Source organism: Humulus lupulus, chromosome 7 (assembly GCF_963169125.1).
Source record: "Humulus lupulus chromosome 7, drHumLupu1.1, whole genome shotgun sequence".
NCBI lineage: Eukaryota > Viridiplantae > Streptophyta > Magnoliopsida > Rosales > Cannabaceae > Humulus > Humulus lupulus.
This window is the reverse complement of record NC_084799.1, coordinates 133,278,100-133,295,574: the sequence shown is the minus strand read 5'-3', so window position 1 is coordinate 133,295,574 and position 17,475 is coordinate 133,278,100. Positions and strand designations below refer to the sequence as shown.

At 35.8% G+C, this 17,475-nt stretch overlaps 1 pseudogene; it reads right to left on the bottom strand.

The window, feature by feature from the left end:
• Window positions 1-787: 787 nt before the first annotated feature.
• LOC133792201 (polyribonucleotide nucleotidyltransferase 1, chloroplastic-like) lies at window positions 788-15,528 on the bottom strand (annotated as a pseudogene).
• Between the last annotated feature and the right edge of the window lie 1,947 nt (window positions 15,529-17,475).

Here is a 17,475-nt window from a genome sequence, read left to right as displayed (position 1 = left end):
AAAGGTACCTATGGTCATAAAAGTCATATATGTTAGCAGTATATAAACACAGAAACATAAATCAAACGTTCAACCTTATGTAAAACTACTTGTTGAGATTATTTACAATTAATACGTTGTAACTCTTAGCTGTTTTGCACTACAAGAGACCCATTAGTAGGGTATTCATAGAAACGAATATAGAAAAATCCAATTTATTCATAAACCATTTCAAACAAATTTACTGATGCCTTCATCACTAGCCAACTAAGCTTTGACCCAAAAATTTGAGTTTGCTACATATGCACCTAGAATGTGAGAATGAACCACAAAGAAAACATGATGAAAAGATAAATTAAAACATATATATAAATTGATTTTTATATATAAAAGAATATTTGTCAAAATTGATGAAAAGATACAATTTAAAAGTAATTTATTATATAAGATATATCTTTACTATATATTTTATGAATCTTGAATATGTTATAATTTTGGCTCATTTTCAGAACTGATCATGTGAATGAATTAATGGAATGACTAATGTCACATTTATTTTGTAGTTGAGATTAATTGAAAAATTCTCCTACAATTATAATAATTGTACTGTATGCTTCTGAATTTTCAAAAAGTATAGGTCCTCTACTTTGTATTATGATTTTTCTTTTTTCATCAACTAACCTAGAAAGTAGAAAGTGATAAATTTTAACAATATATGATATATCACCATATATAAGATTAGATTGGGTACCATAAAACTTTACCTTCGCCCAATCCTCAATGTGTTTCTCTTCAATGTGTTATTAACCTAAATGACGCAAGCAAGAATGAGAATGATACTTTCCAATATGACATGACGTTTTTTTAGCTCTACCTACAAAATGAGATTCATGGAGCTTAAGATAAGGACAAAAGTTTAAGATAAATTGTGCAAAAAATCGGCAAGTACTGTTTTATACGAGATTAATATTTTCTTTGCAAGAATCTTAGCGAGAACCAACTAAGTCGTAATTTGAAGTCAATTTGACGATCAATGTTTTTAAGTAAGATAGCAGGAGATGTTCATCAAATGGCCTTCGAAAGCAAGTTCACAACTGTGAGTTTACGTTTTGAGGAGGTAACTCACCCCCACATACACACATAAAACAAAATATAAAAGCAAAGTAATAATCCTAACAAACAATTGAAAAGGGGGAAAAATAAACTTCACAAAGACCTGGAGAAAGAACCTCTTCAAGTCCTCTACACTGACAAGGTTGTCTATTCTCTGTGCCATCTGTCGATCGCCAAGTGTAGCCACAGCTAAGGACTGAAACATCCACAAAGAACTGATGAAAATGTAGAGTCCAAGAACTTTACTTAGCTAGTTAGATAGTAGTAGTAGTAGTAGTAATAGCTAGTAATAGTTGTAGTATGTTTATTACTGTGGATTTTGGTTCAAGTCGGGACTTAGTTGAACACTCGTAGCAACACTTGTAGATTTTATAAGTTTAACCTATAGTTTAAGAATATTAATTATAACATAAGGTTTGATTAATATAGCTGATTATGAAGATGATATTTATTATACTATAAGGTTTAGATAGACCCAATAAGATAATGACACTTGTCATGTGCATGTTTATTGAGAAATTAATTATTTTTGAGGAAGAGTTTATTAAGAGTAATATTTGCAAATCCCAGAGTCTGCCAGCAGCGTTGAAATCGTTATAGGACTCAGTCAAAGCTGTTTACTCAATTCAAATTAGGCTGAAAAAGTGCAATTACGTGTATAATATTTCAGCGTATGCCGATATATCGCAGCTCTAGGGGGCGATATATCGCCACTCAAGGAATACGAAAAACACGTAACTTCGTACGAACACTTTGACGAGCCTTGGGAACATAAGCCCAGGCGATATATAGCCTACCATGGGTGATGTATCGGCTCTAGGGCAGGTTTTTCAAACAATTTTGAAACCGAGCTCATTTTATTCAATAACCTCTCGATAAACCTCAGAATCTTTTTGACCGAGTCTTAAGCCTCTGCTGAACGATTATTCAAATGTTTTTCAATTAAAAAGTCAATATTTTTATTCAAGCTAAAAGAAGATCTTTTCATTCTTGAACTCTATAAATAAGACCTAGTACCCAGCCATTTCTTTCATTCTTCAAGCTGAGTTCAGAGCCTTCAAGCTGCTAGGCTTACTGTAGAGTGTTAAACACTTGGGTTGGGGTTATAAGCTTTATCATTTTAAGCTTATTAAACACTTGGGAAGTAAGGTTCATAGGGTATATTTTGATTTCGATGTGTAGTACGGTCATAGTACATTCAAAGGTATTCCTATTCCTAGTTCATTTCTGTATATTTCATTAGTTTTTATAGTTTTTCTCTACTCAAATCCTAACTCGTTTTTTTCCATTCATGGTTAGGAAATTAAGTTCTTTGAACTTGAGGTTTCATTTCGGTAAGTTCTTCTTCTCAGTAGTTTAGACTCATTTCTTTTCATCTCTTCTTTTAGAAATACTCACCTTCGCATTAATGGTTTTTAGGAGTGTTTTGAAATCCCGTCCTTGTTCTCACATTCCGGTATTTGGTAAGGAAAATAGGATAGTTATTATATGATTATGTTATAATATGTTTTTATATGTTATGATATATGTATGTTTGGGCTTATAGTAGCCTAAATAGCAAACCCCAACACTTTTATGTTCTTGGGGCATATAGTTGCTTAGCTAGAAAACCTCATTGTATTTTGAGGCTTATAGTTGCTTAGTTAGCAAACCCTAATAGTTACCATGTACATGGGTTAGAATTATGATATATGTTTTATGTTTATAGCTTATGTTTATGTTTATGTTTCATGCTTGTAGTAGATTTTCCTTGCTGGGCATTAGGCTCATTCCTTTGTTTTATATGTGCAGGAAAATAGTTATGGCGGCGGGAAGATTCTTAGCAGCTTGGATTGTGTATTGAGGGAGAATGGATTCGGTGGACTGTGTGAACGATTCAAGGACGAAGTTGTTGAAGTCTTTTAATTATGATTTTTATGTATTTTCCGCACTTGATTTTGTAACCAATTTATTTAAGATTTAAGTCATGTTTTATTTTATTTGCAAACAATGGGATCCCATACCATACTTTGAATTTTATGTATTTCGACATTTCCTTTATAGTTTTTAATGAAGTTATGAATGTTTTATATGTAAGTTTTCTTAAGAATAGTGTGTATGTATAAGTAGTTTTAATGGTCCAAAGTCTAGAATAAGTTTGGTCATTACAGTTGGTATCAGAGCAACGATTCATTCGCACGAAGCTCTGCTCGATACACACACTCAAAGCTCCGAATCTGACCGCCAAGTAAGTGTTTATGATTATAGTTGTTATGTTTATATGTATAGCTAAAGATTTTAGCCTTTATGTTTCAGTTAAGAATGAATGGAGCATTAACTTATGAGGATATCCGAGCCATTAAGGCTTTAAAAAGAATTAGAGAACCCCGAAACACCGTAGGAGTGCTAGAAAGAATCACTCGGAGGCTACTTTTGTTCCATAAGGAGATAGGTCACCTCCAAGAATCTAAGCAGATCATGATGAGATCAACAGAGCAATACGTTTTAGTAATTAGACTTTTTAGAGATTATCCTACTGTGATTGCAGCCTTAGAAGAAATTTGGGAGATGATAGATGACGAAGATGAATTTCCAGTAGCTATGAGATATTACTTTCTCATACTTAGGTTCACTTCAAAAATGGAATTTCAATTTACAAATGAACAAAAACATAGAATTTTTACGAATCTTCCTTGATGGAATTTTGAGGCACAAGACAATGATGACTATGAAGAGATAGATGACAATATGCTAGATGAAGGATCGGATGTAGAAGATCCTGATTTTTAGAATAGACTAGTTTCATTGTTTATTTTAATTTATTAATTGTTTTCTTTTATGATTGTAAATAGTGAAAACTTTCTTTTCAAAATTAATATCATGGTTATTTTGTTATCATGTATGAGTTTGATTTTTCTTTTGCAATTATAATAAATAATGACTAAGTTAGGTGAGGGTGGATACAAATCAATGAACCAAGTTTCTATATTGAGAGTTAGGGGGTCATAGTAGTGTGAGCAATTTTACTGATCCCACCCCCCCCTCAATACGGTTAACTTTGGAACAAAGATGAGTTTCGAGCCTGAGAATTAAGTCATATAACATGATTAGAAATAGACTTAGAAAATAAAGATGGCTTATTTTTCTAAGTATAGAAACTCACTCTAATAATAAAGAGGACTTATATAATCTTCATAAGAAGTCATAATTAATAGGTCCGAGTTATGTTTGTTTTGATTAAGTTTTTGCCTTAGAGCCTATTAGAGTAAAGTTCTAACATGTTTTTCTCAACTGTTAGAACTCTATTGAAGATGTCGCTCCGAATATCTGCTCGCACCAACGAAAATGCCTCCAATGCTGCTCCGGTGAACAATGAAGCCCCTCTAGTTTACAGAAGGGGAGTGCGTGCTGCTGATAGCCGCAATGCGCTGCCGCCACCGCCAGTTGATAATACTGCGGAAATCGCCAGACTACGACAACAAGTTGAGGAGTTATTGCAGCAACAATGACAACAGGTTCAGCCTCAGACTCAGCCTCCACCTCCGCCGCAACCACAGTTGCAGCTAATGGCCTCAGCACCCCAACAAGTTGGCCCATGTGGGGGATGGCCTATGGAGAACTATGCGCCCTATTCAGTTCAGCACATGGAGCCAGTTTATGAGCGATTTCGTAAGTAGCACGCTCCAAACTTCGAAGGGACCATAGACCCCTTCGAGGCAGAAGAGTGGCTTGGGAACTTGGAGCCAATCTTGACGCACATGAATCTAGGCAACGCCGACCGCATATCCTGCATTTCGTCTCTGCTCAAGAAAGATGCCAGAATATGGTGGGACTTAGTCCAGTAGATGCATGATGTTGCCACCATGACTTGGACTCGATTTGTGGAGCTGTTCCACAAAAAGTACTATAATTCGGCTCTCATCGCTTCAAGAGTCGAGGAGTTCGCTGGCCTAAGCAAGGGAATTTATCAGTGGCAGAGTATGCTCGGCAGTTCGACCGATTATCTATGTTCGCACTGAAAATGGTTCCGACTGACTATCTGAGGGTGTCTAAGTTCGTTAGAGGAATTCGACCGAAGATCGAGCTAGCGATTAAGCTAGTAAACCAAAGAAATACTACATATGCCGATGTTCTAGAGACGGCAATAGAAGTAGAAAGGCTGGAAGCTAATGTTAATATAGAAGAATCCAGTAAGCCTGAGCCTAGACAACATAGTCAACCTCAGACTAGTCGGAACAACAACCATAATAACAACAACAATCAGTCCAACAACAACAATAATGGTCAGAAAAGAAGGTATCCTGACAATAAGCAGTCCGATAGCGATAAAAGGGCACGGACAAACAATGGAAGCAGTAGGTCGGGTTATGTAGAGTACCCGTAGTGTACTAAGTGCCTGAAGAAACATCTTGGTGAATGTCATGCAAAAACTAAGGGATGCTACAACTGTGGTCAAGAAGGACACAGGAAGAAAGAATGTCCCCAGCTCAAGCCAGAGGGAAAAAGAGACGACAAGATGGTTCCTGCCAGGGTATTTGCTTTAACCCAAGGAGAGGCTGATGCTAGCAATAAGGTGGTCACAGGTCAGGTTTATATCCTCAATAATATATGTTCTGTAGTATTTGATTCGGGAGCCACTCATTCGTATATTTTGTTAGGAATGATAGCAAAACTAGACAAACCTTGTGAAAGATTTAGAACTAGGTTTGTAACCGAGTTGCCTTTGGGCAAAATAGTTCTATCATCACAGATAGTACGAGGCATACCGATCAAGATTGAGGATGTAGAATTAGAAGGATACCTGATAGAACTGGAGATCAAAGACTTCGACATGATACTAGGAATGGATTGGCTAGCACGGCATGGCGCAACCATGGGCTGCAAAAGCAAGAAAGTGACGTTCAAGACTCCTGATGGCCAGAGACTATGCTTCATGGGACAAGTTTCAGGACTACACACACCGCTAATATCATCTCTCAAATCTCAAAGGATGATAGAAAAAAGGATGTCAAGCATTCTTAGCCAGCATCACAGATGTAGTAAAGGAAACACCACTTAAGTTTGGAGGCGTCGGCATTGTAAGAGAATTCCCAGAAGTATTTCCTGATGACTTACCAGGATTGCCGCCGACTCGGGAAATTGACTTCACGATAGAATTAGTATCAGGCACTGAGCCTATCTCCAAGGCACCATACTGGATGACACCTACAGAACTCAAGGATTTAAAGACACAGCTACAAGAACTCCTAGACTTAGGTTTCATTAGACCAAGCCATTCGCCATGGGGAGCACCGGTTCTATTTGTGAAGAAAAAGGACGGAAGCATGCGGATGTGCATAGATTACCGTGAGCTGAATAAGGTAACGGTTAAGAATAAGTACCCGCTACCCCAGATTAACGACTTGTTTGATCAAATCCAAGCAGCGACTGTATTTTCGAAGATTGATTTACGGTCCGGGTACCATCAGCTCATGGCGTGGGGAGAGGATATTCCAAAGATAGCTTTTAGAACTCGTTTTGGGCATTACGAGTTCTTAGTTATGTCTTTCGATCTTACCAGCGCTCCAGCCGCGTTTATGGACTTAATGAATAGGGTCTTCAAGGATTACTTGGATAAATTCGTCGTAGTGTTCATCGACGACATCTTAGTATACTCAAAGGATGAAGTGGAGCACGAGGAACATTTGAGGTTGATCTTGTCATGACTAAAGGAGCTTTAACTCTACTCCAAGTTCAAGAAATGTGAGTTTTGGCTTTCGCAAGTAGCGTTCCTTGGGCACATTATATCCAAGGACGGAGTTGCAGTAGACCCATCCAAGGTAGAGGCTGTGAAGGATTGTCCAAGACCAAAGAACGCATCCGAAGTAAGGAGCTTTCTGGGATTAGCAGGTTATTATAGAAGGTTCATAGAGGGATTTTCTAAGATAGCCACTCCACTCACCAACCTGACCCAGAAACAGCAAAGATTCAACTGGACTAATAAATGTGAAGAAAGCTTCCAGTTACTTAAGGATAAGCTTTACCGACACCCAACGATCAGTTTGTAGTCTATTGCGATGCATCGAAGCAAGGGTTGGGTTGTGTGCTGATGCAGAATGACAAGGTGATATCCTACGCCTCAAGGCAGCTGAAGGAGTATGAGCAACACTACTCAACTCACGATATGGAGTTACCAACAGCGGTCTTTGCGTTTAAAATATGGCGCCATTATCTTTACGGAGAACGGTACGAACTTTATATGGACCACAAAAGTTTAATGTACTTCTTTACTCAGAAGGGGCTTAACATGAGACAGTGCAGGTGATTAGAGCTAGTGAAGGATTACGGCTGCGAAATCCTATACCACCCGGGAAAGGCAAACGTAGTTGCCGATGCGTTAAGTAGGAATAATTATGGAAGTTTAGCAGAACTAACTGGAATAAAAAAGCCGCTGCAGCAAGAGCTGATCAATGCCGGAATAGAAGTAGTTGTCGGCAAGCTGGCTAACTTGTCTATCCAGTCAAATCTGCTAGAAGATATATGAATTGGGCAAGGGCATGATGATACACTAGTGGAACATATGGATGCAGTCAGAGAAGGCAAGGCAATAGATTTCTCAATATCAGGTCAAGGGTTATTGAGATATAAGGATCGGATATGTGTGCCAAATGATCAAAGGATTAAGATGACGATTCTAGAAGAAGCGCACAGTACCCTGTACTCAGTTCACCCAGAGTCGACCAAGATGACTCACGACATCAAGGAAATATATTGGTGGCCAGGGATGAAGAAAGACAGTGGAATTTGTGTCTAAATGCTTAGTATGCTAGCAAGTGAAAGCAGAGCATTAGCGACCTGCAGGCTTATTGCAACTGCTTAGCGTACCATAATGGAAATGGGATGATATAGCTATGGATTTCATAACGGGTTTGCCACGAACAAGTAAGCAGCATGATTCGGCTTGGGTAGTAATAGATATACTAACCAAGTACGCTCATTTCCTGCCTGTTAAGACCTCATACACAGCGGATCGATACGCAGACATCTATGTCCAAGAGATAGTAAGGTTGCATGGAATCCCCAAGACAATAGTGTCGGATAGAGGATTGGTGTTTACATCGAGATTTTGGGGAAGTTTATAGCAAGCTATGGGTGCTAAGTTAATTCTTAGTATAACTTTTCATCCTCAGACAGACGGTCAGTCCGAGCGTAAGATACAGATTTTAGAGGATATATTGCACGCTTGTGTTCTTGATTTCGGAGGATCATGGAATAAGTACTTACCGCTGATAGAGTTCTCCTACAACAATAGCTACCAGTGAACGATCGGGATGGCACCTTATGAATTACTTTATGGAAGAAGGTGCCGATTTCCACTACATTGGGACGAAGTAGGAGAAAGGAAACTCCTTGGTCCCGAAGCTATTAGAAAAGCTCAAGAAGCAGTAGCGTTGACTAGAAAGTGTATGCTCGCTGCTCAAAGCTGTCAGAAAAGCTATGCGAATGCCAAGCGATGTGATGTAGAATTCCAAGTCAGAGATCAAGTCTTCCTGAAGATATCTCCTATGAAAGGAGTGAAGCGGTTTGGGAAGAAAGGCAAGCTTAGTCCCTGTTTTATAGGTCCTTTTGAGATATTGGACAAAGTGGGAGCAATTTCATATAGATTAGCCCCACTACCAGCCCTACCAGATAGCTACAACGTGTTCCACATCTCAATGCTACGAAAGTATGTGTTAGACCCATCTCACGTCCTCAAGTACGATCCAGAAAGATTTGAGTTACGAGGAAAGACTGGTTAGCATCCTAGATAGAGGGATGAAGCAATTATGGTCCAAGAGTATTCCGATAGTCAAAGTCCTATGGAGTAATAGTTCTGAACAGGAGGCAATGTGGGAGTTGGAGGAAGACATGCCAAGCCTGTATCCGGAACTGTTTGGTAAGTAAATTTCGAGGACGAAATTCTTTTTAGTAGAGGAGAATTGTAGAGTCCAAGAACTTTACTTAGCTAGTTAGATAGTAGTAGTAGTAGTAGTAGTAGTAGTAGTAGTAGTAGTAGTAGTAGTAATAGCTAGTAATAGTTGTAGTATGTTTATTACTGTGGATTTTGGTTCAAGTCGGGACTTAGTTGAACACTCGTAGCAACACTTGTAGATTTTATAAGTTTAACCTATAGTTTAAGAATATTAATTATAACATAAGGTTTGATTAATATAGTTGATTATGAAGATGATATTTATTATACTATAAGGTTTAGATAGACCCAATAAGATAATGACACTTGTCATGTCATTGTTTATTGAGAAATTAAGTATTTTTTAGGATTAGTTTATTAAGAGTAATATTTAAAAATCCCAGAGTCTGCCAGCAGCTTTGAAATCGTTATAGGACTTAGTCAAAGCTGTTCACTCAATTCAAATTAGGCTGAAAAAGTGCAATTACGTGTATAATATTTCAGCGTATGCCGATAAATTGCAGCTCTAGGGGGCGATATATCGCCACTCGGGAAATACAAACAACACGTAACTTCGCAAGAACACTTTGACAAGCCTCGGGAACATAAGCCTAGGCGATATATCGCCTACCATGGGCGATATATCGGCTCTAGGGCAGGTTTTTTAAAAAATTTTGAAACCGAGCTCATTTTATTCAATAACCTCTCGATAAACCTCAGAATCTTTTTGATCGAGTCTTAAGCCTCTGCTGAACGATTATTCAAATGTTTTTCAATTAAAAAGTCAATATTTTTATTCAAGATAAAAGAATATTTTTTCATTCTTGAACTCTATAATTAGGACCTAGTACCTAGCCATTTCTTTCATTCTTCAAGCTGAGTTCAGAGCCTTTAAGCTGCTAGGTTTACTTTAGAGTGTTAAACACTTGGGTTTGGGTTATAAGTTTTATCATTTTAAGCTTATTAAACACTTGGGAAGTAAGGTTCATAGTGTGTATTTCGATTTCGAGGTGTAGTACGGTCATAGTGCATTCAAAGGTATTCTTATTCTTAGTTCATATCTGTATATTTCATTATTTTTTATAGTTTTTCTCTACTCAAATCCTAACTCGCTGTTTTCCATTCATGGTTAGGAAATTAAGTTCTTTAAACTTGAGGTTTCATTTCGGTAAGCTCTTCTTCTCAGTAGTTTGGACTCATTTCTTTTCATCTATTCTTTTAGAAATACTCACCTTCGCATTCATGATTTTTAGGAGTGTTCAAAAATCTCGTCCTTGTTCTCACATTCTGTTATTTGGTAATGAAAATAGGATAGTTATTATATGCTTATATGATTATGTTATAATATGTTTTTATATGTTATGATATATGTATGTTTGGGGCTTATAGTTGCTTAAATAGCAAACCCCAACACTTTTATGTTCTTGGGGCTTATAGTTGCTTAGCTAGCAAGCCTCATTGTTTTTTGAGGCTTATAGTTTCTTAGTTAGCAAACCCCAATAGTTACCATGTACATGGGTTAGAATTATGATATATGTTTATAGTTATATGTTATATGTTTATAGCTTATGTTTATGTTTATGTTTCATGCTTGTAGTAGATTTTCCTTGCTGGGCATTATGCTCATTCCTTTGTTTTATATGTGCAGAAAAATAGTTATGGCGGCGGGAAGATTCTTGGCAACTTGGGATTGTGTATTGAGGGAGAATGGATTCAGTGGACTGCGTGAACGAATCGAGGACGAATTTGTTTTAAGTCTTTTAATTATGTTTTCTATGTATTTTCTGCACTTGATTTTGTAACCAATTTATTTAAGATTTAAGTCATGTTTTATTTTATTTTCAAACAATGGGATCCCATACCATACTTTGAATTTTATGTATTTTGACATTTCCTTTATAGTTTTTAATGAAGTTATGAATGTTTCATATGTAAGTTTTCTTAAGAATAATGTCTATGTATAAGTAGTTTTAATGGTCCAAAGTATAGAATAAGTTGGGTCATTGCTGAAAATATGACAAGATAGAAGCATTAAAGGAAAAGGTTATAGTAATAATGACAAATTCCACTTTACAACATAATCTGCACAAGTATAAGAACTGGAATGGGGAAAAAAATCAGGCGTGGATGGGAAAAAAATTGGATCCTAGGAAGACCAACCCATGCACATAAATGCAAACAAACACTCAATCAGGTAGAATATGAGCCATGTTTGAACAAAAACTAAACTACCTTAGACTTGAGTTTCATCACGTGTAAAAGGAGCACTTCCATGTGCCCTTGGAAGTAGCCCACATCTTGTGTTTATTGGACGTATTTCTTCTAGGGTTCGGCCATCACTTCTTCCATTCTGCAAAAATATACACAAAACTAACAAATAAATATAGAAGTAACCCATTTCCATGCTTCTGTTGGTATTCTTCTAATTTCACTTTATTTAACATGGACATGGAAATGATAATATATTTCTATAATTACATAATAATAACATAATAAACAAGTGAAAATAAGAAGTGTAGAACCATAGAGAACAACATGTCCTAAATATTACAGAATAAGATAAGTGGTGACATTTAGTCAAAGGCAATTCTCTTTGCAAACAAATGTCCATACCTCAACAATGCGTCTGCGCAGATATTTGGATGTAACTTCTTTAAATACTAGCTTCACGTCTACTTCTGAGAAAAGCTAGAAGATAGAAAGTAACATTTCCGCAGCAGAATGATAGTTAAAGAAGATTATTTAGCAATAGAAGATGTTGTCAATTAAACTTTTCTCTTTTGTTGATACAAGGAAGTTTTGTCTAAGAAAATATATTACTGTATGTACATATAAAAGTAAAGCTCCTCCATACCAATGGAGTGGCTTTTCATGAAGTAGGCTTTATATGAACATCTCCTTCATCCACTTCACCATCTACAACCACTTCCCTGTTCTCATCTTCATCCTCAAGTATATCAGATAGTGTTTCATTAACGCCAAGAATTGCATCAGAGCTAATGTACCCTTTTTCACTCAATATGTCTATAACTTTATCTTCAAGCAAAGTGAGGGCTTTTTTTCTAGGTATTTTTCTCCTAATCTGCAAGACCTGCACTAACTCATTGTCAATAATATCCTACACATAATACAAATTCTTTTGTTCAATATCATCTGCATGATTGTTACTATTATAAACCATGTGAGAAAAACTAGGACTATAAAATCACGAACAAATCATCTGAGACTGAGAATAACAAATATATCTACATATTTGCACCATTCACTATGTTTGGGTTGAGATTCTTTCAATGGAGTACAATACAAATAGTTCTTGTGTATTTCTATTAAAAGTAAGTTTTCTTCCAGCAAAGATAGAAAGTACATGCGACATGCTTATAGAGCTCAGAAGGAGGCAATTTGATTGCATCAAACATTTTTGGTTTCCCACCCTTCTTAACCAAAGCCTCCACCTCATTGCAAATTGCTCGCACAGCATCCTGATATCAAAAGATGAAAAAGAAAAGAAGAAAAACATTTTGATCATCATGAAATCTTCTGATAACTAACTACATAAACCATATTGAAATTCAGTCAAATGAATAAATTTTGAGACATGATAACAGTTATCACTTCAAATATGTTTCACACACTAGCCAGGAAAGTGGTATTGGTGGAAAATTGGCAACCAGACGAATAGAGGAAATGATCTACATAGAATTTTTATGAAATTTCAAGACTGATTTACATGTGACATTGCTACAACTATCACTAAATACAAGAATTGACACATACTTTAGTACCTATTTTTATTTATAATATACAAATTTGCATATCAACCATAACCAAATTACTTCTTTTACTAACTACAATCAAACCAATTTGTGCATTCCAAAAACAAACAAAAAGAGACAGATTGTTCTACAATCACTTCCATATTCATGCATAGTGTGGGATTACATAGCGAAAGCATCTAAAAGTAAATAAATAAAAACATGCTAGCATATAGCTACATACTCAAATGAAGTTAACAACCTGCCCAACTTGTACAGCTTCCAACAACTTTTCCTCGGGAAGAAAATTACAAAAACCCTGCAACCACAATAGATAATGATGATAAGGAGAAAGGATAAACGTCTCCAGAAACATATGGACAGCCACCAGAACTAATCATGATTCAAATGTGGGTGCATTTAACTAACAAAAGTATCAATCTTTTATTTTCTTGTCTTGGTAAGACAGGAGAAGGAAACAAGATTGATGAAGTTTGCAAGTGGAATTTAAGTTCGCCTCGGAAAGAATATTCTACTTTTTTATAGCATTTTCTATAATTATATAGTATACTATTATACCCATTCTCTTGATAATATGTATCAATCAAGTTTAGGCACATACATCAAATTCCATATCTAAGACCATCATATATGTCTCAAGTGACTTATTGTCTACAAAAAATGCACATAAAATATAAAAGGAAAAGGAAGATAATGATATTCTAATCACAAATTAACCTTAATTTTTGTTTTTTTATCTCAACAGTAGTAAGTTAATATTCACGACCTTAAAGTAGCATACCAATCATGGTGTTGCAAGCTTAAGTGTAAAACTTACAGTATGAACAAATCAAAAAAATTCTAAAAAGCAAATCCCCAACAAGCTACTATGTAGGAAAAAAAATCATACTACTAGATGATAATCCGTCACAACATATAAAATAAATACAATCAATTTATGAAGAGATTAAAATAGTTGGTAAGTGTCCTGCTAAAAAGAAATGCAATGATTTAGAACAAGCTAATCTGTAGTACGAGTCTACCTCGATCATTAATATTGCATCATTTGTGCTTGCTAGCAACAAGTCCAACTTGGAGTTTTCCATCTCCTTTGTTGTTGGATTGACGATAAACTTATCTCCAACAAGGCCAATTCGAACTCCAGCAATAGTCTTTGCATTTGGCACTTCCGATAAAGCACTGTGGAATTTATATAATCAGGCTAAAAAAATATGCTAGTCTATCAAATTCTAAATGTGAAATCAAAGTGGCAGCACATGATAATTTAAAAATTAAAAATGAAAAAAAATTACACTGCTATTCCTGCAGCTGTGATTGCCAAAGCATCTGGAGAGTGCAAACCATCATAACTCAGAACCTGCATGCATAGGAAGATCATGAAATTTCTAGGAAGTACGAAGCATAAATGTAGAAAGACAGCTCTAACGTACTGACCTGTTCAGAAAATAAAAGTGTTATTCAATTATCAACACATAAAAATCATAGATCAGTGGGATGTAGCAAGCCATGAGGCTTTTCTTAGGGATTTAATACCTAGTTTGTTTGTGTAATTTGTTCCATTTTTTCTTTCTTTGTATCAAACTAAGTACTTGTAATAATACATGTTGTGTGCCTATATTTGTTGCAATGACTAAAAGTAAATGTTAACGCACCCAAGAAAGTATCTAAGTTTCATGGTAGAAGCCTTTCAGCATTGTTGGACGCAAAGGCCTATCAATCAATCTACAGATCAGATTCTGCATGCAACAACAAAAAAGAAAATAAAAACTATTGTACAAATAATCATAGGACAAGTGAGTAAAGTAAAGGAAAAAATTCCTTGAAGAAAAACAACAAACCAAACTTACAAAACCCCATAGTTTATGTTACACCATTTCCTCGTAACAAATATTAGAAAAGGGAGATGGGAGCAAAGAGTAAGGCTTCCTTCCTATTATAGACTGGACCATCACAAAAACTTTAAGCGACACTAAGGTAAAATTACATCAAAAAACTCCAATCTCTGACTAGATGAGCAAACAAAATATATTTAAACTCTTTAGCATCAAATAACCAAATACCTGCCTAATTGAACTAGCAAATCAAGAACTTAGATAAAATATGATTTTCAAATGTAATAAGTAATCAATGTGTGCTTTTTAAAAAATATATATATACACATATGTGCCTAAATGTATATATATATGTGTGTGTGTGTGTGAATATGATGAACTTTTAGGTTCATAAAAACCAAGACCCATTTAAAAAATGAAACAAGAAGGTTTTGAAACTCAAAAAAGAAACATGAAACTATTACCTCATGATCTTTTGTCCTTCCTTCTCTTTTCAAAAACCCTCCGCTGTAATAGTAATACCATGAGGATGAATGTCTCACTCAACTCAAGAAACAAGTGGACAAATAAAAAGATGCGGGTAGAAGAAAAATAGAACAAATACCTATTTCATGAGGAAGCTCACCTCCATCAATCTGAAAAGAATTAGAATCAACAAAAGATGTAACAAACAAATAACATTATCAATATTTACATAAATCTTTCAAATGCTTGTTCTGTCTATTTATTTAAAAAAGTAAAAATATATTCAAATATGCAAGATTTAAGAGAGCACGGTTTATAGTTTGAGATTAACCAGGCAAAGTGGTTTCTTAATTTGAATATTAGAGGCCAGATGCATTCCACCAGCTGCAATTAGAATAGTATCGCCAGGCCTAAAGAGAAACAAAAGGGTATAAAAACCACCATCATCAGCAATCATTCATGACCATGAAATCACTCAATTTGAGTCATTTGCAAAAATGACTTCGATGAAAAAGTTATATTTGCAAAACAAATTTTCAAATAAAAGTGATTCTCTTTCTATTCCTATAACATATATATGGGTCTGTGCATCATTTCCATAATAAATTAATGGAATTACACTGAGCAACCATAAAAGACCATCACAGTCCCTCAATTACACTGAACAAATGATAGTCAGCAAAATCAATGGGAAATTTGCTAAACTAGCAGGAGTGACCATAAGAGTTAGTTTATTAATAAATATATAGTCAATTTTACAAAACACTCAAAATCAAAATCAAAATCAATGAGGTTGTTTTAGGTAAATTAAAAAACCAACCTTGCAGCAGCAACGACTGGGTCAATGTTGGGGAAAACGTCACCTTTGGATTCTTTGAGAGAGCGATCAACTCGTAGCCAGGGTTGAGGATGAGAGATAGAGAAAGACGACAGAGAGAGAGGTCGAACGACTGGAAATGGAGTGAATGAGAGATAGAGAAAAATGATAGAGAGAGAGAAGATTTGAGGGATGGAGGAGATTTGAAGCGAATGACTGGAAAAAGCAGGGGATTGACTTCGGAGATACCGTAGCCGAATAAGAAAACAAGGGAGTTCGAACAATGTAATTAAAAAGGAATTAGTTGGGAAAAAAATATAACTTTTACAAGTTATAGGCGGGCTCCCAAAATAAATTACTGCAATTTTTTTCTTTTACCACATATATATATAAGTATATCATAATACTTTCTCAATAGTATTATATTCTTATGTTATGAAAAGGAGTATTTGGTGTAGTAAGGTTTTATGTATAGAAGATGCTGGTTCATGCTTTGATGTGGCACGAACAGCAGATGGGAAGCCAACATGTACTTGGTGTAATTGTTTTCACATGGAGTTTAAGACATATCATTTAGCATACTCAAAACCTTAGTTGAATGGTTTCCTAAAGTAAGATGGATGAACACATCGAGTAGGACTACCAGAGCCAGTTGACTCAAGACAGGCTTCAAGCCAAGAATCATAATGGATTTGGTGACTATAAGGAACTAGTTACCAATTAAGTTTGGCTTTCTAGGTGAATCTGAAAAACTGGAATGTTGAAGAAAGGATGGAGTGGAATACGACACAAAATTATAAGTACAAAGACAAACCAAAAGTTCATTAACAATTAAGCCAAGATCGGATGTGATGGGAGGCACTAGAAAGAATCCTAGAACGATGGTAATTCTTTGTATTAAAGGAGTTTGTGTGATGAAAAGAGGGTCTACCAACCAACACATAATGACATTAAGTATGAAAGAGGATTGGACACCGCTATTTTAAAAAGGATATAAGAACAAGGGAGAAGTTGAAACATATAAAGAACGACGAATATAGAGTTAGATAAAGATTATACTTGGAGAGTACACTGATGAAAGTTTACCTACTATAAGCTGATCAATAAGGACAATATATGTATGGATGAATGTTATGAGGTTTTATAAGGTGATTGGGCATATGGTATCTTGAAAGAAAGGGTAAGAATGACAAGAAATGGTGAAACACTCACTACAAAGAAGACGATGGACAACAGTCGATTGACACAGAAGGAGAGATCACTACGTAAAGCACAACACATCAGCTTACTACATGGCACGAATGATACGACCACACAAAGAATGCTCCAGATGACATATATAAGAAGCACATAAACAGGAGGACCAAAAAAGAATAGAGGAGCATGCATCATGGATGCAGCAGTAATGGACAAATTGTTTAAGGGAGATGACTTATGGATTAAGACTGCATTGATTGCGCCTAATTTGGAGAAATCTGAGGCAATAGGAATATGCCCAAGCCATGATAAGGTGACAGAAACTACGATTACAATAAATGACAAAAGAGTTAGTAAACCATGATATATGAAGGAACGTATTTTGGAAAC